The sequence below is a fragment of the Mixophyes fleayi genome, chromosome 2, assembly GCF_038048845.1.
Source record: "Mixophyes fleayi isolate aMixFle1 chromosome 2, aMixFle1.hap1, whole genome shotgun sequence".
NCBI classification, from domain to species: Eukaryota; Metazoa; Chordata; class Amphibia; order Anura; family Limnodynastidae; genus Mixophyes; species Mixophyes fleayi.
The window spans coordinates 190,948,225-190,970,497 of NC_134403.1; the positions used below are offsets into that span (position 1 = coordinate 190,948,225).

The 22,273-nt window shown below is 38.6% G+C and overlaps 1 protein-coding gene across 6 annotated transcripts in view; it reads right to left on the bottom strand.

Annotated features, from left to right (window-relative positions):
- Window positions 1-22,273, bottom strand: part of ADGRB2 (adhesion G protein-coupled receptor B2) — a 298,187-nt gene that overhangs the window by 144,801 nt on the left and 131,113 nt on the right. The gene's annotated exons all lie outside the window — the stretch shown is intronic.

Sequence of the window (22,273 nt, forward strand, 5' to 3'; positions counted from 1 at the left end):
CCAAGATACCATTCTACCCAAAATATAACCAGGCATGCTAGCAGCAGGTAGCTCCCTTCTCTTAGCTAGATTTCAGCACCTGCAATCGACACTGTCATCATATTTACCCTCATCATTCTGTACATCTTCTTCAAACAATAGTAATTCATCCACGCTGGAATCCACCATCACAGAAGTCTGTGTACTTTGATGTAATTGCCGATAGTGGCCTTCCTCATAGAATTTGTAGTTCATTTTATGGCAGAGCTGTCACGATTTTTGGGCAATTCTTTTACAGCAGAGCAAATGTCAAAATGTTCTGTTGACTCATCTGCATCTCCACTGAGTGTCTTGGGAAAGCTAAGTTATTTTCCGAGAAGCAGTTGCCAGAGAATCTGAAGAAGGAGACATCATTACAAGATGTTGATAGCTCTTGGATCCTGGCGAAGCTAATTAAATCCTAGATCTACAATTACAATATAGTTAGCAGATTTGCTTAGTTTTATTTCGTCCTTCAATTTCTCTAGCTGCTCCTCAAATTCTAATTCTTGCAGCTGCTTCATTCTCCTACATGCTGTTGTAGAATCCCGATAATGACCCTAACGTTTTCGGGACACAAACAGCATCTCCGCATTTGATTGTAATTTTTTAAAAGTTCTTTAACACCAAGTTTATTCGGTGAGCAAAACAGGAAATGTGATGGAATTCCCCCCCCCCCCTGCTGTAAAATGCTCTAACAATATTGGTGTCATTATCAGAAATCACATATTCCCAGGAGAGTCCAAGTAGGATTAGCCATGTTGCAATGACAGCCCTTACTTTTTGTAACAGATTGTCAGCTGTGTGCCTCTTAGTGAAGCCGCTGATACACAGAGTAGCCTACTTCTGAAAAATGTGACGTACTTGGGTACATGCTGATGCTGTTTCTGCTGGTGAAGGTGAATCATCAACCCAGTGGGCTGTCACAGGCCTTTAAATCTTTAGTTTGCCCAGTTCCGCTTGTCCCCATATCCGTGGTTAAGTGTACAGTGGGTAGAATGACATTTTGTAGCCAAATAATTAAATTTTTACGAACTTTCTGGATAAACAACTGTTGTCAGGATTTGTGTAAAATTAATTCCACACATAAGAAAGAGGTGGATTTTTGGTCTTATGCCCAGACATGACAATGGCCTTTTTCTTATCACTGGAAAGAACTGCTGCAAAATTTGTTTGAAAGTGTATGAAAATAATATCGTGACCTGTGAGGTGGTCAAAATTGACTGCAAATTACTTGAAATTAGTGTTAATGAGGTTAATAATAATGTAGGATCAATAAAAGAGCAAAATTATGTGATTTTAGCATATTTTAGCAATTTTTCTAAAAAAAATACAGATCCAAAACCAAAATCAAAACCAAAACACATGAGGGCGGTTTTGCCAAAACCAAAAAACAAAGCTAATCCAGATCCAGATCCAAAACCAAAACCATTTCATGGGGGTCAGTGAGCATCTCTAATAGAGAGAGAAAGAGAGGCTCACGAAATGTCAGTGTGTTACTAATCTAAACGCTAAACATGCTCGCAGCAGTTAGCATGTTTGAAGGTTAACAGTATTTTAAGTGTAAGCAGGGGTGCTGAGGGGGGGGAAGTATATCTACCCCACCCATCCAATTATGGTCCCATCTAAACGAGCGGGAAAGTGACTGTGCTTCCTATTGGTCCATGTCACCTCTACCCTAGGCTTTGCACACAGCACCATTGTTTGCCAGGGCTGACTGAGTGGGGTATCCTTAGAAGTGTCTCATTGGGAACCTTTGTAACTCTCCATGGCACTGGTTGTGAACAGCAGTAGCTGTCATAATAGGCACCAATGATCTCTGAGGAACAGGCATTTTAGGAGCATTTTAGGAGTATTTTTGAAGCTGAATGTTCCATTGAAAAATTTAAAATTATTGTAAAAAGAGTGGTGTGAATAAGACCTTAGAGTGGGACCATATTTGATTACATGCCAGTGAACAAGCTAAGTGACCCTTAGCGCCGCACAGTGGAGAAAACAGGGCATGCATAAAACATGGCCATAAAAGGTAGACCAAATAAATGCAGAAATGAAAACAAAGGGTAACAAGTGTCCTGTTTATGAGAGAGTTTAAAATCTAATGGGAAAAAGGCACAGCCGAGACCAGAGGAACAAGTATGGCTCAGAGTGGAGTTTGGGACAGAGGTGAACGTTTACCAGTGTGGGTAGTATAGGTAGGAGTATGGTAAAGTTTAATAAAGAGATGGGTAGTCAGGGCGAGTTTATCGTTTGGAAGGCTGGGGGAGAGTCTAATTTGGCATGGTAGGGAATTTAAGTAGATAATGGCACAGGAGAAGTCTTGTAGGTGGGAGTGAGAGCTTAGTTATCAGACCCAAGGAGATGCACAGATCAGAGGTAGAGTATTTATAATGAGATTTGAGATGAATGAAAAGGTGGTGTTGAGGGCTTTGTAGGTGATGGTAATTTTGATTGGATTTTGCAGGACATGGAAAGTCAGCATAGGAATATGCAGAGTGGTGCAGCAGATGTGTAGTAGTGAGAGAGGAAGATCAGTCTTGTCACAGCAAGAAGTGGGGATAATGGGATGCCAGATCGGAGGAGGTTACAGTAGCCGAGGCTTCTATGGTTATGTAAAATTTCAGACTACTGATAATACTCATAATATTCAGATACAAAAAATATAACTTCCAAATTGTGAAATAAAAAAAACATGAAACTTACTCAATTCTTTTTTTTCTGGAGGAACTGTGATTTAAAGGTGCTGCAAATGATCATAAATGAGTAGTGTATTAAATAATGTACAGTGTGTCAGATTTGTACCTATAATTAAAACTTACTGCACAAAGATATTAATTAGCAAACTAAAAAATGCATTCCATAGGAATACTCTCAGAGCAGTAATTTGGGCAGCCCTCATATTAGCAATACACATAATCATTCTTATTAATTACAATCTTGAAAGGCAATCTGACCCAAGAGTGCAACAGTGCATGCTACCTTGCGCAGAACATTCAGTTTATATAAGGTTATTATTTTATAATCAATTAGCCTGTTGAATCCAGAAATAAGATCTCAAATATACATTCTACTAATAACACTTTACAATTCTTAACCTGTGTCATTCCAGTTGCTGTTGAACAAGCCAGAGTGTAGCCGAACATCATGGGTATGTAGTTCAGGAACAAATGGGGTATGGATGGTTGCCTACCTCTCTTGTAATGCCAACATTACATAGAAAATAATTTGTGGCAAAGTCACATGGATTGTTATAGAATTATTCATGGCAGCAAGTCAAGCTGAAGAGATCAACATTCCAAGAAAAACCTGGTTCAGTTCTGCTTCAGAATTTTGACACTCACTAGTGCTTCATGTTGATTTTTGCAAACTTTCTCATTACCTCCAAACCAGAAATGCTGCTTGAAGCTGGTCCAACAGGTGTTGTTTCTGCTCACAAAAGAGTGCCAACATGTTCTCCAGTCTTTCCTGCAAGTACAGGCACGATGCTCAAGCTCTACTGGCACTTGTTTATGCTAACATTCTAAAGCTGGGGGGGGGGGATTCGAGTGAAAATAAGAAACAAGCATTCCGTTATTTGTGTTCTGGAGCATGGAGAAACAATTCCATGCACGTTGCTGTCACAAGCTCAGGTGAGAAAATAAATCTCCAAGACCACAACAGATAATTTATCACCTGGGCGAATCTTTCATTACAAATGCCCTTTCCATGCATCTCCTCCTCCCGTCTTGTTCCCTTGTTCTCCCTTCTCCTCCCCTGTCAGACTGGAGAAACAGCTGTCAGCTCTGGCGTGTATCTGGCTTTTCTTTGATCCCTTTCTACTTGAGCATCATCTTTTCCCGTCTTGGGGACTTCTAGGAAAATTACATGCAGTATTATAAATAAAATACAAAAAAAAAGAACAGCCATGGTCCCTGCTGGAATACAGCCTGCTTTATAGCCTAGAAGAGTGAATTAAACAGAGCAGCCTGGTGCATCACGAGACAGAGGATTATGTGGTGTGAGAGGAATGGTAAAGAGCCATTTTATTCATGCAAAGTGTACAATAACCTGTCTACTTCCAGTGCGGTCTGCAGCCATCAGGTTCTACGGCACTGGAGGGACACCATCACATCAAGAAAGCTCAGACAGCATCGACAAGCACGTCAATAAGACAGGGAAGTTGACAGAATATAATAACACTTGACCCACCTAGTCTGCTTTTTCCCTACATGACATAAACTGCATGCTTTCTATGTTTCATCTCAGTTTTGCGTTAAAGTGATTCAGATACCAAATAAAAATTTGAGTTAATTTATGAGGTCTTCAGAAATAAATATCCTATTACCCAAGTGTCTTAAAACAAAAGAGTTCTCAAATATTTGTGTGTAGTAAGGGATTATATTACTGAAGTGCAGACACAGAACACTCCCCATGCCAAGTAATGATGCAAATGAGGTGACTTATTTGGTGAATTAGAAAACCATACATTTAAAAGATTTTTTTGTCGAACATCAATGGAAAATTACAATATATTTAATCTACCAGGTTTTTTCCTGCCAAACACGCATATATTGCCATGGTAATGCAGTGCAAATTTATGAATGTACCAGTGAAGTGCATGCAACATGATGCAAGTAGATCCACCTGTGATCATAGACTTTGATCTTATGTTCTCTATCTTGGCAGCTTGCTAATACTTTCCACACAATTACAGCTTTTGCTACCAGCAGGTGAACTTAGGCGGTTGTCAAGGATGACAAGTTTTGAAACACTGAATGAGAGACTGAATGGAGACTTAATATTTGATAAGAGACCTAAATGTGGATAAATTAAAAGGAGTTTATTTGCAACCAAATATGGTGGTGGAGAAAAGAGCAGGCAATATGACATCCGCCAGGCAACCAGGATATCCCAGTATTAACCATGGGACATCCGCACATGGGGGTGGACAACCAAAACACACCCCGGGCGCACATATCTACCTTATCGGGACCATCTATCCCTGGCACTACAGAACCCGCGACCCTTCTGGGCTAAAAGGAATGCAACCACAAGCTGACCCAAAGGAGCGGTGCTTGCACTGAGACTATAGCCAACTCATCGAAAAGAGGCGGTTTCAGTGTGCCCACTACCGTAATGTGCACCCTAACCGCTTGCCATCGACTGTACTGCGTTTTTCAGTAACACTTCATCCAGGATCTCCACAAGCAAACTCCAGACATACCAGGAACTGGCCACCATTACCATAAAACAGGCCGACAATCCAGAGCAGGCACCTGAGTTCAGCCAACCAGGGAGTATGGCCTAAACTTCAGAGAATGATTTTACTCTCCCCCCATCAGTCTGACAGTCTATACCTTGCCCTGCCATGTGACGTCAGATGGGCCTATACCTCCCCAGTTAATCTTTTAACCCTAGAGGACTAACTACAGTTTAGTGATAGCCTACGTTTTTCATTTCCTTCATGCTGACTTAAGCCCTCAGTTCTTATACTAATGGGGGAATGGACCTATTGCAGGTAAAAATAAAAAATTTCATTATATATATTGCATTTGTCTACTTTTAAAGATGATTTTTTTTTTTTTTTTTAGCAAGAACTACTGAAAGCCCAAATCCTGTTAAGGTCTAGATGCCCCTAAATATTGCCATGCAGGTCACATACGACTAGTGTTACCTTTACCTTATGGTTTGTAAATTCTAAATTTTGGTACTCTACAACCTAAAATTAATTTGATAGGCTTACCGTTTTCAGGGGTCTATTCATTAAGCTGCCATGAGCCAAAAATGGGGTTTTTGCCAGGGCTCGCCAAAGATCCCCAGCAGTAGTACATTTTTTATATCACTGAGGTTTGCAGCTAAACAAAATTATACTTTCTGTCACCAACTAGACACCAATGTTAAATAGACCCCTCAGTTTGAGATTGTTTTATGTTTTTCTGAAAAGCTTTATGAATGTATTACAGGCAGTAAAAGAAAAGCTTTGACTCACTGTTTGTACAGACCCTGAGCTTACAGTAAGTATGCAGAAGACAGGGTGACATGATGACAGGTTGCAAGTGACATGTACCATTAAAACAACAACTGCTAGAGTCCACTTTGTAGCTCTGTACAAACCTCCAGCACTTTTGCAATTGAAAATGGGATTGGTCCCTAATTCAGTAACATTAGGGTACACCAGTATAGATGACATTTTAAAGCTAAAATGCCTTGTCTCTGTATTTGATGTATTGCTCAATGCCAACACAATGGCACAACGTTAAATCAGAATCATTTCTGCTGTAGCAGTTATCTTATGCTGTGCTATGTTCCTCCTGGCAAACACAGAATTACCAGAATCCTCCATTTTATGTTATGTGTGTTTTTCTTTTTCTATATTGCTAAACACAATTAACTTTAAAAATATAAATGCAAAACTAAATATAACACCAACCCAACAATTCACAAAGAATTTATGGTGCCATTCAGTACGTATACAAATAAGTGTATTCATGATCAATTTGGCTAAATACATGTAGGCCGAGTTGGAGAGATTAGGTAATTTATTTGGTGGGCATAGGGCACAATATTTTCCTTTTGAAAATGAATGCACACATAGGTTGATATGGTTATTGGCCAACATGGATAACTACTCGGTATGATTACAGTTCCATTTGTTCAAATGTTGCTTGGACTAGGCACTCATTTTGGACCCAAACACTAATTCCCTGGGCAATTTGGTTTAAATTGGCCAAATTAGTAATAAAAATGCATGTGTTTGATTTTGTTATGAATTGTACAATGGGACCTATTTTCAGAGAGAGTAAAAGTGGATCTGAATCATATAGTTTATTAAGGGCATAAGTCCTTTTTTTGTATAAAATACACATTTCCATACAGTAAAATGCATATCCATGTGTCCACATACAGATGAAGCCACATCTTCAGACTTACAACTCCTTACGCTTAGAGAGGAGGGAGAGGACGGCCAAGCATTGGCCGTGTACAGTAAAGGTGTGTACACGTAATTGCGGTACAATTAGAAGCAGCTGCAGATAATCATCAGCAAGAACTCTTGTAATCTAAAAATAAATAATAATTCAAAAATAAATACACCAAAAGAGGGAGCTAAGCACTAGCGCTAATATATAGCGCAGCTGTTGCTGCCGTAGGGGGATAAACCCAACGTAAGTTGACTCCCTCCGATGGCTAAAAAAGCAACCAATATTTGGCAATGACAGACTGGTGTGGTGTCCTTCATGCTGCAGCTCCGCATGGTGCAGTTCTGTAGTATACATATGTTTTTTTTATTCACTTTATATTAAAAGCATGAAGAAAGAATAGGATCCCTTTGAATTTAGTGTTGAACGAGAGGTTGGTGGGGTCTCTTTTCAAATAAAATGTGTGTTTTTTTTTTTTTTTACAATATTTTTCCATATAGCATGACAGGTCCCAGTGTTGCTGCAGATGCTAGGATAACTCTTGTTGGGGACACTTTTGTTTGTAAATGTTTTTTATTTGTATTTTTTTACATTAGAACACCAGAACAACTCAGTGTAAACAAGTATATGCGCAATGTTTACCGGGCCATTTATAGAGTCATTTCAATTGTAGTCAATTGCATTTACCTCTGAAAGGGACATGATTTTCTACACGATTTCTGGGTATAACAATTGCTATCAAACGCAGAAATCAGCTGAGAGGCTTGTGTAAGCTACTACAATGCTATTAAAGCATACATTTACTGACGCATGCTCAGCAAAGGAACTGATGCTACACTTCTGAGAGCAGAGTTTGGGCATTGAGAGAGTGGTATTGCGGAATTTCTACCTGCTGCACCTCTAAAGTGGTGGTAACGTCACCAGTCCTTTCAGACTCAGTACTCTATAAAAACATTCTCTTTATTATGCCAGGCATTTCTTCTAGAAATGTTTACATTTGTAATATTATAACATTTTATCTTTTTATCACTCATCTTTGCACAGCACAGGGAGGGGAGACATTTCTATTTGTATTGCCATGCTAGCTAGATCCATTCATATATGTCGATCATGGGAGTCCCAAAGATACAAATGAGTGGATGGCAGATCTATAGTTATAACAAATAATAGGGTAAGAATGAAATAGGTTTTCAATACAGAAGAAATATGTGCACAATACACACATGAACTGCAAAAGTAGAAAATCACAGTACAATTGCTGTTTTCTGATATCACCAGTGGTTGAATTGGTCTAGTATACGGCTGGAATGATAAAATTCCATTCACATTTTCTATACCGCCAAATATAAATTTCCACTACAATCACTGGACATCAAAGATATATTTTTGCAGAATGGCACATGGTTTTATGGTGAAATGTATGGTTTTATGGAGCAAGATGGGGGCCACTTATGGAGTGCAAAAGTTTGCACTGGACGATAATTGGAGTTGGGCAGATCCAGAGTGTTCCTTCCTGGGTAGGGATTAGGAGCATACTTTACCATGCAAAAATGAGATTTTAATTTGTAGGTAAAGATTTAAATGAGATAATGGGGTGGAGGAGGCACCTCCACTGCTTGTACAAAAAGACTTTCTGTGGTGAATATTTTCACTCACTACTATAAATGGCTGCAGAAGGAGGGTATCTGTGTCCATGATTGTAGGTTCTGATTGGTAATACCAACCTTCTCCACAGGTTTTTGGCTGGGGCTGTGAGATGAACTACGGAGCCTCGTAAAATACGACAGCAAGGAGCAGCTTCTTGGGCTCCAGAGAGTTGTAGGAGCTAATGTTTCAGGTAATGCAGTTTTAAGCTCAATGCCATTTACAACATGTATTCAATGTCAGAGTCACCTGTCGGCTTTGATATATAATAATTTATTTTTGTATTGTAGATACAATATATTTTGTACAAAAATCTAAATTATATATATATATATCCTTATGTGATGCAGTTCACCTCCTGTGCTAATGTTATACAATGTCTCATTCTCGGCCTAGGCTTCTCAGCTGACTATCTCCTTTTTGTTCATGTTCAGCAGTGTCTCACAGTCTACATTTCACATGTAGTAATATAAATTTAGAAAAAAAAGCCAGTTATAAAAGGATGAGTCAAATTTCTAAATTCACTAACTACTTCTCAAGCAAAAGTTGCCTTTAGACAAAACTGGAGGAAAATAATTCAGAAAGTTGTTAACATCACAAGGGATTCCTCCACAGGCAGAGATTCCTTTAATTGGGATATAGTAAGACTTCTTCACAGATGTTGTTTGCTGATAATCTTTCAAGAACACATATTCAGGGCTCCCCGTTGGGCATATAAATTGAAGGTAACAACATCAGAAGTATCCCAGGATGCAATTATAAGAGTGTGTTTATAACCTGATAAATCCTGGTGGTTTTCAATCTGGGTTTTGGTGGGTTGAGAATTAGTTTTCAGTAGGGTTTTATGATGATGCTTATAGCAAAAGCTGTGACTTCTGCTATGTGAACAAGTACAGTTTCTGCTTACAACAGACAAGCAATGGTCCCTCTCAGTTTCAAACAGAGGCCATATTCACAATACTCTCTAGCAGTGGCAGAGCTACAGCCAAAGCAGCATCGCCCCCCTCCCACCCAAACTGCTTTGGGGATGAATGATTGAGTGTTACACCCCTGCTCTATTGATCATATGATATAGATTACAAGTGCACACTCCATGACTCACAGAAACCATTATGCCCACAATGTAATTTTTTTTACTACCTGCAGGACAGATACAAGGGGATGTGGGACACCAGTATAGAAATGATACAGTGGTAATTCTGGCCCAGTATCCTGGGTCACCCTTTACCTGACCAGTCCAGCATTGCACCGGGTCTCACTGTGGGTACGGGGTTGTGGACTGTGACAGTGAGGTCATGCAGCCTGGTAACAAATCAGAATAAATCAGCTACCAGACTGTCACTGTACTGCGAGCTTAGATTAACAAGTGACACTTTATCAAAGTTTCCTCTTATATTGTCAGCTGCTACTGCATTGAGGAGAAGCTATTTCCTTTATTCTAACACCCAGAATGCATTGCAAGTCCAACAAGGTCTGTGACAAATTTTATACATCATACAATGTGCCGGACTTATCCCATGCGACGCCCCTTTTGTGGAAGTGATTCCTCAATATATCAGACTCCTCCTTTATGTGGAAGTGAGGTGCCTAGAAACTGTTTTCTTCATTTATGTCTGCAATTAAACCTACTAGTTCACCATGTATTTAACATAATCCTCTATCATTTATTTATTAATATGCCTTCATAAAGCCCACACTCGCTTTACATTGGTAGCTTTCTTGGAGTCAGTGTCTTCAACATCTACTGTTTCAGCCTGGTTTCGGTGTCTTAAAAGATTGGAAAAGATCTAAATGTATTTCCCCTCAAGGTATTCAGCAAAACAGAAAACTGGATATGCTTTATACCGCTTTAACCAGACTCATATTCATAGTTTCATGCAGCCTTAGTTTGCCTGGAATCATTTTTTTATTTCTTCATCTACCCAAGCATTTGTGCTGGGACATATAGAGGTTTCTTCTGGTAAGTTATTGGAATGTATACCTTCTTATTTTATGTACATTAGCTAGGAGACATATGCATGAAATCATACTTTTGCTATGGTTATTTTTATGTACTTTGAGCATTCCCAGAAAACTGCCATAATGTGCAATTGTCTAATTCTCCTGCTTCGAGAGATAATACATTAAATTAAGGTTTTTGAGAGTTAAAGGGGCAGAAAAAGGGATAAGTTTCTTTCTTTATCCTGGGACCATTTGAAGTCATCAGAGATTTAAATAAGTTTCCTTTATTTTTTCTTAGCAATAGATCAAATGCAAATTGACAGTAATAGTAATGCCTTCCATGTGATAGCTGATTCAGGTATTACATGCTAGAAAAAATTCTCTAACATTTCAAAAAGCAAAATTGGGACACAAAACCACACTTAGATCATACTTGCCACTCTCCCGGAATGTCAGGGAGGCTCCCAAAATAGTGCGTGATCTCCCTCACTCCCTGGAGAGTCTGGCATTCTCCCTGATGCTGAACGAGTACGGGAAGTGGTTGGCTCTGCTCTCTGTTGTACGATAGCAGTTCAGAAATTGTGTCCTATTTTGTCCAAGATTTAATCAAAGTCTACCTATTGTCCCATGTCTGTCTACTGTCTGACTCCCTCGTATGACCTGCCTAGTCTTTGCTGCATTTTATGTGAGTCCCCAAAGCGTTACTCACACTCATCTGTGCTACTTACATGTATTACCTCATCCATTTGTTACTTGCTTCTGTATCCTAAGCTATGGAATCTGTGATGCCTTCAAAACAAATAATTAGAACTGAGGGATGAATTAAACCCGAGGGAAACTAAAAGCTGTGGTTTGGGTACATAACCATTTTTGGATTACTAAGGGTTAACAAAATGAGTAGGTGTGGTAATGTGTAAACAAGTGCCATGAAGGGGCAGAGACAAGGGATCAGTTTAAAAGGATTGGGGTGGAGTTAGCTCACTCTCTTAGCCCAGGACAGCAATTCCTCCCTCCCCTTCCTGAATCTTGGTGCAAGTGTTCTCTACCTGATCGAGGTACAGAACAAATGGCCACAGGATGCACAGGCCAGTTCTGTTATTGGAGTGTGGTGCAGGGACTCGAGAATGAAGGCCGTGGTAGGTACGGTCTGTGGTTCAGCTCTGGATGCACCTGGCACCACTTGTCGATGAGTCTTGGTATGGTACGGATGTCGAAGGCCGTGGTAGGTACGGGCTGTGGTTCAGCTCTGGATGTACCTGGCACCACATGTCGATGGGCCTTGGTATGGTACGGATGTTAAAGGCTATGGTAGGTGCGGGCTGTGGTTCAGCTCTGGATGTACCTGGCACCACATGTCGATGGGCCTTTGTATGGTACTGGTGTTGTGGTTCAACCCCGGAGGTAACAGGAAGCACTTGGTATGTCGTCCTGTGGCTGGTGCAACCTTTAATATGGCAGGTGAACACTGTACGGTAGTAAACAAAGTGGGTAAGCACACATTTATGGTAGTCAGGTGTTTGGTACCCGTGCCCTTCCAAGAATCGGCTTAGGTTCAGTGCAAGTACAGCTCATCTGGGCTGACTTGCGGTGCAATGTGATTAGCCCAGAGGTATGCGGATTCCAGATTGCCTGGGGACGGCTGTCCAATTAGGTTTAACAATAATTTAATACAGTGTTCTCCCACCACCATAGCAGCTACGGCTTTATTTATTTGAATAAATAAGTTATTTGCCCACAAGTCGGTGTGGTATCTTTTATTATATTACAAAAGATTTACGGTTAAGACTAAGGTCTATTGGTTATGTTACCAACCATAAGCATTTTAATAATAATAATAATAATAATAATAATAATAATAATATTAACATGACTTCAGTAATGCAGTCACAAATGTAAAAGACACTTCAATCTCTAGAGAATCAGTAGATGCTTTTCTTTACCGGGGGAGAAGTCAGTGGAGCTCCCATTCACAATCAGGTTTGCAATCTACTGAACATATTTTTTACTGACAATTTTGTTTAAAAAAATACTGATGGCTGTCATTTCTTATTAAGAACTAATTTTCCTGTATTATAGTTCAATGTACCGAAGACCGTCTCACTTTTTCTCCTTTCTGCTGTGTCTGGGAGGGCTTCACTCCCCTTCACTGCAACACAACAGTGTCTGATTTTTTGACTGGAGAATGCACAGGAGCAGGGACAGGAGAAGAAACAGAAATTTGGAGACAGGCCATCAAGAAGCTGCAAGTGACCTGTAAGTACAAAACAAGGTATGTCTCAGGGCAAGGTAAGATGTGGAGGGATGTTTTTATTGACAATGGGGTCACTTTGTGGATAGAACATGATACTATTCAGCTCTCTATGATGTGATGCCACACCGTACTATAGGCTCCACCTCATGTTGCTGGGTGTGCCCTTTAGTAGCACTAGATATGCCCATGGGTGGAGCTAGACACGCCACAAAAGCAGAGCAGGACAAGCACCCTACACCTTGTGCCAAGCTGTTATTTCTGTAGTCTCCCTGAAATTAGTTTTCCAAAGTAGGCAAGTATGACTTAGATTTACCCAAATCATACCCAACTTATCATGAGGGCACGGACCTTTCAAGGTCTGTGTATTGGATCAGTCCCAGAATTGTGTATGCCTGTGACTTTACATTACTGTGGAAGAACTTGTTTCGCACTGTACAAATAGTGTTAATTTTTGGATACATTAAAGGTTCAGGTCCAGGCCACTGGCTGCTGCAGTCAGGGAACAAGGTTCATGCAAGAACGAAATCCTTCTATCTCTCTGATGATGTTTAAAAACTGCACTCAGATATGCATTTTGTAAACATAATTTACAAAAGACTAAAACATCTTATAGGGACTAAAACATCTTCTAGACACACATGGATTTATGTCATTTTCAAGAGTGTTTAGATTCTTTTTACATCGTACAGTAATCTGGAATAGTGGGTATATTTAAGACCGCTGGAAGCATTTTTGCAGGCAGATGTAGATTGAATTTATTATCTGTTTCGCAGTCCAGAAGGTCTTAAACAGTGTACGCTGTTAAAGATTGTCCTTGGAATACGTGTGACTTTTATACATATTCTTTTATTAATTCATTTTTGTTGCATAGTACACAACTATGGGATTCTGTCTTTATTTTCCCTTTTTATTGGTCTAATGAAAATATTTAAAGATAATTGTATGATAATATAGTTATTATAGGATTTATTTTCTCTATTAGTAAACAGTTTGCAGAACACCCAATTTACTAATGTTCCATTCATTTTCACTGTCGAACACGAGACTATTTACTAATACATTGCAAAAGGGCTGATTTTCTATCGGCGCTTATCGCAGCGATAGTAAACCATCTATTACTATGATTTATTATTAAAATCTTGCTGAAGCAGCTGAGCGATACTTCTCTGCCTTGGTAAAACTAGCCTGGAAAAGCAGAAGAAAAATATAAAAAATATTTTCAAAGAATTGCAATGTGATCATTGGTTTTCTTCTACTATCGCCATGCTAAGATGAGGATAACGGAAGAAGGATTGTAGCAGTACTTGTAAAGAGAGGTTTTCACCCGCAAAAGATGTATAGGGTGGAGATACAACTATTTTGCCCGCTCAGTAAATAGTACCCATAATCCCTTGCATCTCCTACAGAACACTCCTGCTAGTCTTATTCATACTTGCCAACTTTGTGACTCTGTCCTACTAGAGGACAGGTCATGTAATAGGGGTAGAAGGGGGCGGGGTTGATGTCTTTGCGTTATCATATCTCCGGCCCCAGTATAAAATGCTGAAATTCACGGCATTGAATAGAGGGGGAAGGCTTTAATGACGTGATTAAGCCCCGCCTTCAATATTCAATGTCGTGAATTTCGGCATTTTTTAAGATTCAGGAGATTTGCCTTCTCTTACGGGAGTCCGGGAGGACTCCCCAAAATTTGGGATCCTCCCAGAACTTCCAGGAGACTAGGCAAGTTTGGTCTTATTCATGTGTGGTTATCCTCTCACAATACTTATGATGTCACTAGGGGTGTGGCAGTGTCAGGTGGAAAAAATGTCTGAACAGGCAAAGAGGTGACAGACAACTCCTTAGGTTATAGAGAAATAGGATAAAGCTATGTTTAGCATACACACCCACATCTGTAGAAGGCACAATTAAGCAAAGAGCATTTTTGAGGCCAGAATGCCTTTAAATTGTAAGATTCGTTAAACAAATAAATCCCAGCATTCTGGGAAATAAACATCTTGGCAGGATGCTTATGAGAGTAAAGAACAGAAAGCTGATAATCTAGTTTTTTTTAGGAAGTATGAGTTGGCACAGATGCGTTCTAGTCTTTAAATGTACAATAATGTAAGTAAAATTGCTGGCTTCCTAAACCCACACAATGTAGCTTCCTATTTTACTTTACCAGCAAATAAAACAAAATTTGTAACATTAGAAAACTTCATATATTGCCAAATTTCAGAGGATGGTATCAATAAAATGGCCTGGCAGTGGTTTTAATTAGGTAGCAATCAGAAGTGAACACATTTTTAAAAAAACAATATAATGGTGAGTTATCTAATAATCATGTACCTCTTTGGAATATCAGCATCATGTGAAGCAGTTTTCCACATTTCCTTGTACAGTTTTTGCATCCCAATGGATAAACTAGGTGTGGGCATTCCTTCAAATTATACCATCTGGGGCAGCAGTACCACCACCCTAACATGATATTTCCCTCCTACTTGTGCGTCATTCATCACTACTGCAATATATGCTGCAGTATAACATTTCATTTAATTAGAAATGTATCACAAGTGACATTATTTCAGCTAAAAAATATAATAAAAATAGGATTTTATTTAAAAACAAGGTCTGTCCCTGAGAATTAGAGAGAGTGCAGAAAATATATGAGAGGCATAAGAAATATTTGGCCAAGTTTAAAAATCAATTAGAAAGAGTTGTAATCTATGGTACTGCATTTGGTGATCAATGGTTGGATAGGAGGAGAAGTAGGAGCAGACTGGAGGACAGCGGATAAGAACCTTTTCTCTGACTTCCCTAGTATGGTGTCACCTGAGATATGGCTTGCATCATGTCTCATGAAAGGAATGGGTCAAAACCATCACAAGTCCCAGATCCATATAAGCATACAATAAAAAATACTGTAATATTAGTAGTTTTCATTGTAAACATTTTTTTGTTTTGTTGGAGGTCTAAGGGCAGGTCCTAGCTTTGTGTTCTGCTGCTCTGATCCGTTGTGGTGGGCGTAGTACACTGGTATACATGGAGGAACATTTAAAATATTGTACAAGGCAGTAATAGGACAAGATTAAGATAAAAAAAAACTGCTCAAGTGCTACATTTATATGTGTTTTAACCCTTCTTTACATGAGTTGCTGTATAAGTTTGATAGAGGTTGTCTGTGATTCACAATATCCATTGCATTAAGCTTATATCTCTTGTTTATACATACATATATAAGGCGAGGCTTTATTGTAACTTTTGCAAGGCTCCAATGTATCTATTACATTTAAACTAATAGGTGTGGGTATAAATACAATTAATATATATATATATATATATATATATATATATATATATATATATATATATATATATACTATTATTTGATTTGGGGATTCATGTCTGGTGATGTTTTGTGTTATTTGGGAAACATACGACGAGACCTAGAAGATTAGGGTGTCTGATACATTTTTTGGTTTACTTTTGCTATGTAGTGTTGCTGCCATCTATGGTTAAATGTAATGATCACATAATGTTCGCTTAAGTAGCGTAATCTTATGGGGTCTAATGGGGGGGGTTGAAGTTGGGGTGTATAGGGTTGTATTCCATTTGTCCTACGGCCTTAATTGTCAAATTCTATTGACATATATTTTCCATACTACCACTTCTTAATTTCCACTTTGACCACTGGGTCTGATTTTCAGTATAAAAGAAGTACTTGGAAATTTCTCCAGTGGACTTTGATACAAGTGCCCTGGTCCCGTCATCTTAAAGATCTTGGAAAGTTTTGTGTGCATTACCGTGAGAATGGACTTTCTTCACTGGCTCTTGATGCTAGTATGTGTTTGATAGTCTGTAACTGAAGTTAAGTAAACCTGTCCTTATCTCTTTTATCATACCTCTGTGTCTGTCATAATGTCCTGCTCTATGTCAGTATTTCATGATTGTACAGCCAACCCTAAGTTTAAGTGATAGTGAGACACTTCACACAGTAGGTAAAGAGCTATAATGCCTGGTGGTAAAATTGATAAAGCCAAGTGTCACACTAACTTCATTGCACTAGTAAGGCCAGCAGCAAGTTAGAAGTAAGAGGAAATTATGCCCCTTATATCAGGTCTACTCTTGTTGCAACAGAACTCTTAGACTAGCTTCTAGTTATGAATTACTATAGACACCTTTGTGGTTTACATACATTACACTGATGGCTGAAACCTGCTTAAAGGATCTTTTCCAATAATGATCAATGTGTAAGTACACATTGTCGAATTTCATTTATTATACATTGAATTTAGGTGCATCAGTTTGCAAATATCTTGCCCTATTTTCATATGTTTACTTTATGAAAGTTATCATTACATTATCAGTACATTGTATTACAGTCTGCTACAGAGTTCATTTCAATGCACTATAGAAAACTCATACATGTATAATGACCCTTTGACTACATTCACATTGACATTTCTTCTTATGTTTTTGATGTGTCTTATTTTTGTAAATCCTTTATTGTGGAAAAGAATGTCCGAGTACAAGACAAATGATTAGTTAAATAGCTACATCCAACATATTAAAGACATATCAAAAAAAGGATAAATAATATTTAGATGGGTTGCCTTAGAGTGGGTAGCTCATTAATAAACATAACAGAACATTAGTATTTAATAAAGTGGAGCAATTGTTTAAACATAAAAGAAAATTGAAGGGGAAGGGAAAACACACAAGGGAACGAGGAGGAGAGGGTGGGGAATGGAAGGGGGGAGTGAGTGCTCATATATTCGTAATGTAACATAAATTGCTAAGGTAAAAGTGATGATATAAGGATAAGAAACTATTGGTTTCCTTAACATTACATCTGAGATTTGAAAGTGATTCAGAGGTAGGTAGAACAATATGTTTGAGGGGAGGTTGCAGAAAAACTAGATAATGGCATACGTTACAGGATGCAATAACAAGCTACAGCAGTCTGGGAGAGATGGGTAAAAGATGATTTAAACTCTGTCGATTCTTTAAACTCTAACCATTTGAACCAGGTGGTTGTGAAAGTTGCATGTTTTCATTGCAGAAAAGACAATGTCATCTATGGACATATGAAAGTCGACGCGATTGAGCCATTCTCTAATAGGTGGGGAGCTGGATTTCCAATGTACCAGTATGACAGCTCTGGCTGCATTGTTTAAGTGTTTTAGTAGCAATTTTTTGTATTTGGAAATTGGGATAGTAGTAAGGGAGATTAGCCAGAAGCCTGGATCCCTAGGAACCTCATGCCCAAATATAATCTCAGATGGTCTAAAGGCTTCCTTCCAAAAATTTGAAATGTGTGGACATTCCCACCATATATGGAAAAGTGTTCCAGGAGCATTATTATATCTCAGACAGAGGGCATTTGTGGGTAATATTTGTATAGAGAATAGTGACATCTATACCACCTAGCTAACAACTAGTATTGTGTTTCCACCACTGATACACTTAATGAACAGCCGTAAGTAGCTTGGTATATTTTGGCCCAAGATAGTGTTTTAAAAAAAAAAAAAAAATCTGCAGACAAATAATGAATTATGAGTTTGAACTAACTTTAAGAACCTACTGGTTTGTAATAAAATACTCAATAGAACAATCTGTCTAGAACAAAAGTGTCATTTGTAATACAGACAAATCTGTTGACTTTTTAAGGGGTTCAATACTTTTACAAGCTAATGCAGGTAAGAGAATGGGTAATATGTGCTTTTATTTACATTATATCACTCATTACAGCTTAGTGAGCCATTGATTGTAAACTTTTTTGTTCTATTATCTCTAAAATGTATAACTAGTATTTAAATGTCTGTAATATTTAAAGATGCCTGTAGTATTTAAAGTAAGTACATTCATGTTATATTTAAATAACTATAACTAAGTAACAATTTTCTTTGTTATTTAATCCATTATAGGCTTGATGCATGGAATAAACTCCTAGCTGGGATGTTGAACACATTTAAAGACATTTAAAACGGTGGTTGTAATATAATTATTTTGCAATAATGGCACTCGTGCCATACCTATAGTATATTAAATTGGCATGGAGGTGAGGTTTAAGGGGAAATGGGGCAGCACTTATTGTGATATTTGACAAAAATGTATTACTTGCCCCAAAGATCTGTCCTGGTGTATTACAAGTGCAAGGTGCTATTTGGGGGACATTGATACAGTCTGCACGTGTTTGTACACAGTATTTCTGTGTGACAGTTTTCTTTTAAATAAATGTATCTAATTTTATATTCATCATCTCTCAAACTTATGAAACAAAATGAATGACTGACAATTACTTTATTCTAAACAAAAAAATGATTAATTCTCTTTCTCAACCCCTTCTCAACCCTCATATATACTCCTCCTTTTTATCTGCTGTATTTGAGTCTTAATTTCCAGCTGCACCAAATAGTTAATGGTAAAACAAACTGACAGAGATAACAGAGTGAAAAACGCTGTATAGAATAATGTTAATAGAATGAAACAGTTTGTTGATCATATCACCAGTATTCTGTCTCATATACAATATACTTCCATTGTGTTTGCTAACTTTGCAAATCTGCTATCATATCTTATGTGTGGAAAATGTATGTGCCCACCTGAATAAAAGGGGGAGGGGGGCACAGAAATGCCAGATGAATCTCGAACGGATGAGAAAGAAAAACCTAGAGTGACCTCATCTGATTGTTCGTCAAATCGACCGGCTTTTAATTAAACCTCCCGCTTGTGTCTTTCAAGGTTCTGTCAGGGCTGATGGAGTGGAGCAGAGACATGAGGCGGAGGGAGAAGAGCTGATGTAGAAGGGGAGGGGGGGGGGAGAACTGTCTGTAGGTTTAATGGATGCAAAGTGTTGTTTCACGCCTGTCTCTTTGTGCCTCATTTGCTAAAGGTATTTCACATTCTAGGCAGCAATTGGAAGTGTTTTTAAATGGCTGACACTCACTAACGTGTTGGTTTTTACAAGCTTAGGACTGAATACACGTGTCAGCTTCAGAGCTTCTTGCTACTGCTGCTCCCAGCCTGGTTAAGAAGTCCTCTTTCACAACCTCTCAGTCACAGCCGAGTAAATTGTGAATTGATCTGTTGCAGCTTGGATCTTGCAGTTTACAACATCATCACGGCTCCAACAGAATGCAGAGAAACGCCACGTCATTAGGGGTGAAAGAAACCCCCCACTCTGCTGAGATTGTGAGTTCTTGTGGTGCACGAGAGGCTACAGCAAGGATAATACCAAGTAATTGGATTTCACTGGCTGATCCTACATTTAATACTTAAAGGTTTGGTCTCTGGGCTGAAAATTGGATTAAATGCAGAAATAGTAGAACATGACAACATATAACACCCATTTGTGCTACAGAGTCTGTCGTTTTACCAGATGCTTTAAATCCAATTTGATTCCTGTGCTACTGTTATTTTCAGTATAATCTAATGAATGTCCTTATTATTGCTGAATAGTCTGTGTTCGCCCTGCTGGCACACTATACTATGGGCAATAAATAAGCTCTAGTCAAAGGAAGCAGAACAGGGTGAGAAATTCTAGACGTTTTCAAATAGAATGCTATTCGACATCAATCCAATGACACAAAATCAAAAGGCTATTAACTTATTAGCAGCGACCTTGCAGTGTGTACCCCCTGCACACTTCCATTTGTACAGTGCACAGCAGTACTTGAAGTCACTTGTCAGTATATTGTCACGTAACAGTACTAAATTACAGCAATGCCACAGTACACATTTGGGAACCCTTAGCGGTTACCCCCATGATATTCTGCTAAATAGTTTTTACTAGTGATAATGGGATGCTAGAATAATCAGTAACTATCATATCTAGAATTTTCTATGTTCACAAATCATTTAATTATAATTTGTTTGTGAATTAGATTGTTCAATTAAAATCAATAAATTATTTGTGTATGGGCAGCTTCAATTGTAAAATATATCCCAAATTCCTTGCCTTCCTTCTCGCATCTTGCACCAGAAGACTTGTGAAAAGGCTAAAAAAAATTGTAAGATTGTATACAGTTGTGCTAGAAAGCAAGTTTGCAAACATGAGGTGAACCTTAAAAACACAAGTGATTTTTCTATTGCATTCCTTTGGTCAACAGAGATGCAGAAATGTGTCTGGGTGTTCTGGACAAAACACTGCTTGAATACAAAAAAAGAATACAAGACAGTGCCTGAGAGTTGCTGTTCTTTTTTATATTCCTGCTATAGTTCTATTATATTTCTAACCTTTCTAATATTATCTTGATAATTTTTCCGTTTGTCCCTACTGCTGTATTCTATCTAATTAAAGCTGACATAGAAGTGACTTTGTGCTTTGGAAGGCTTGTCTCCTAGTAACAGTTGGTGGGTTATGTAGCAAGCCTCCTGATACACTCTGATGACAGGGGGACATGAACGCAAAGTCAACATCAGGTGAGTGTGATCACAGGAGGGCGGGCACGGCCTATCAGATTAGATTTTACTGAGGAGTGAAGATGGAGGACGATCTGTATGTCACTGTGGCAGAATCTTTAAAACCACTAAAAGCAGACAGGGAGGACCACTAAAATAGTACTTTCTCCTGCAGACAGTAGTTCTTCGTCATTTAGAATTAAAAATATAAGTAAACTCATCTACTGTGAGGTAAAAGTTAAAGTCCACATGCTCCTTTTGTCTTCTCCCTGCTCAGGGGGTTCACGGAGACAAACAAATAATGCAAGGTGGCAATAGAAATGTTTTAATAAAAGCTTGCCACATGAATGCTTCTATAAGTGCACTCATCACTTTACCTGGCATTGTCCATAGCCAGCAGACTATTCTTGCCCATAGCAGGGATACTGGACCTGCCCAAAGATGGCATAATTATTCTGCCCAAACTAATAAGGTATGTTTATCACATGGAATACATGACCACCAGTATAAATAACTCTGCAAAATAATTTTCCAAGACCTAGGAGCCTTGGGTGTACCCCAATAACAATCACTTGCCCTTTTCTCTTTAACTAGCCTCCTCCACTGATATAACTGCTATATTTACCAACCCTCCTTTTGGACTTCATTCCCCACCCCCTCCTTTTTAGTTCCTGATGTCCTACCCCTCCTGTCTCCATTTCTTTAAAAACCCTGGTTGACAATCTCATAGTGGCCTTCATTCTCATTCAAACATGTATGATAATACTTTGTTTGTGATCAGTATGCAATGTACTCTCAAGTTCAATACTTAAATACTGGCTGCTTTGTCATGTAACACAAATACTTGATAACTTTATTTTTACACTGAAATTTAAAGTTGATCTAGGACATGCCCTACCCCAACTATAAATCTGTCCCCACATTTTAAATTTACCCCCCTCCATTGAAACATGGGTTTCCCAGGTGCAAAGCTACTCCTTTTTTTATGTTTTGCTCTCCTTAATGACTCAGGCCCTATATCTCTAGATTTCTCAAATTTGGCAGATTCAAATTTGTTCCGGCCTCAGTTCATTGAAGAGGTGCAGGTCCACCATAAAGCCTGTAAGTCTTTTTCCAATCTCAAGAAGGGTAAAAAACCAATCTG